Raw genomic sequence first — 2,380 nt, 5'->3', positions numbered from 1 at the left:
AGAAAGTCACACACCCTACAATCCCTGGACTACACTTCCCACAATCCCTGAGCTACACATCCCACAATCCCCAGACTACACATCCCATAATCCCCGAGCTACACATCCCACAATCCCCAAACTACACATCCCACAATCCCCAAACTACACATCCCACAATCCCCGGACTACACATCCCACAATCCCCGGACTACACATCCCACTATCCCTGGACTACACATCCCACTATCCCTGGACTACACATCCCACAATCCCTGGACTACACATCCCACAATCCCCGAGCTACACATCCCACAATCCCCAGACTACACATCCCACAATCCCCAAACTACACACCCCACAATCCCCGAACTACACATCCCACAATCCCCAAACTACACATCCCACAATCCCCAAACTACACATCCCACAATCCCCGGACTACACATCCCACAATCCCTGGACTGCATACCCCACAATCCCTGGACTAGACATCGCACAATCCCCGTACTACACATCCCACAATCCCTGGGTCTCTCAGTCTAGTGCTGGTGCAGGTGAGGGCAGCACAGTAATTAGATCTCACACAGACACGTGCAGTCACAGCATTTACCTGAAATACCTTTGTGGTTTTTTATTATATTATTATATCAGCACCAGGGGCGGACTGACAACTCATGGGGCCCCCGGGCAATAGGGGATCATGGGACCCCTGTGTCCTTGCCCAAACTCAAAAAAGCCTATGAAAAAGGTACCAGGGGATATCATGGGGCCCCCTACTGACCCTGGGCCCTTGGGCAGGGCCCGAGTTTCCATATCGTCGGTCCGCCCCTGATCAGCACTCACATGTGATGATGACGCACCACTGAGCGTGTTGTCTCTTTAGCAGGCACGGGCAAGGTAGCCAAAGCTATATATATATATATATATATATATATATATATATATATATATATATATATATATATATATTTTATTATTATTATATTTTTTGTTTGTTTGTTTTGTTTTTGTTTCATTTATCATGGATTTGCATACGTCACAACAAAGTATTATAGCTAGGTTTTAGATAACGTACTTGATATATACATATACTATATATGCGTGTGTTTACGTACATAGAGTGAGAGGGAGAGAGTATATATATATATATATATATATATAGATATATAGAAATATTATATAGAGTACAAACACTATGTAATCCAAGAAAAGCCTCGATTTACTATAGGAAAAGGTATAAAATAAAACATTTGCATACATGTCCCAACAATATACTATAGCTAGGATTAAGATAATGTACTTGATATATACTGTATATATGTGTGTGTGTGTTTGGAGAGAGAGAGAGATAGAAAGGGAGGGAGGGGGGAAATGAGAGAGAGAGGGAGGGGGGGAGAGGGAGGGAGAGAGGGGGGAGAAAACGGGGGAGAGCGAGTGAGAGGGGGGAGAGAGGGGGGAGAAAACGGGAGAGAGAGAGGGAGAGAGAGTGAGAGGGGGGGGGGAAGAGAGAGTGAGAGGGGGAGAGAGAGGAAGAGAGATAGGGAAAAGGGGGGAGAGAGAGAGAGAGATGGGGAGAGAGAGGGGGGAAGAGGGGGGAGAGGGGAGAGAAAGGGAGAGGAGAGAGATCAATAAGCTGTTTTCAATCATCATACAAGTTTATATTTTAAATCAAATCATTATTTTTTGTCAATAACTTGGATTTCTCTCAGTTACAGGCTGTGTCACATCCCTCCAGCCTTTGTCTTGGAATACTAGGAAGGTGACGCCTCCATCAATTAAGATGCAATATCCCACCCCTTTTGTGTTTAGCCATTTAGTGGGCATGGAGGAGGAGAAAGGTAGTGGGCTGTCATTCACCGCTGTGCATACACCCACGTGTGTGACTCTATAGTCACATAATAAATCAATAAAAAAAGCGCCACAAAAGGCACCGCCCCTTGATGACGTCGCGGTGACAAAACGCGTTGGGCGTGGCCTACTCGATGTTGACGTCAGGACGCCCTTTTCCTAGTGTTTGTCGGAGGTGATCCGCGGGGAGCGGGGACCATCCAATACTTCAGTGCTGTGCATTGCTGGTTAAGCTGGTGCCTGTCTGGACACCCCTTTTGTGAGTTGTTTGGTATTTTATTAAATATATAATATGTGTTTTCAACGTATTGCACCATCATTTGTTTCCTTTGTCCCTGAGAGTGACTCATGCATATATGGAGATACAGAGTTAATGGAGAGATTGATCATGAGATCTTTGGCTGCAGAGCATTGCTTCTGGTAGTAATATGCTGTCCTTTATGCCGATTACCATTATTGATCACCTGGATGTGATTATTATTGACAATTACTACATCTAATACCTGGATATCATTCACCCATCACTCCCAGAGCACAAGCGCTGTTGCTG

Source organism: Staurois parvus, unplaced genomic scaffold (genome assembly GCF_062004578.1).
Source record: "Staurois parvus isolate SC_StPar_1 unplaced genomic scaffold, SC_StPar_1.0 ptg001597l, whole genome shotgun sequence".
Taxonomy (NCBI): domain Eukaryota; kingdom Metazoa; phylum Chordata; class Amphibia; order Anura; family Ranidae; genus Staurois; species Staurois parvus.
The sequence above is the reverse complement of the archived record's forward strand: the minus strand, read 5'-3'. Positions refer to the sequence as shown.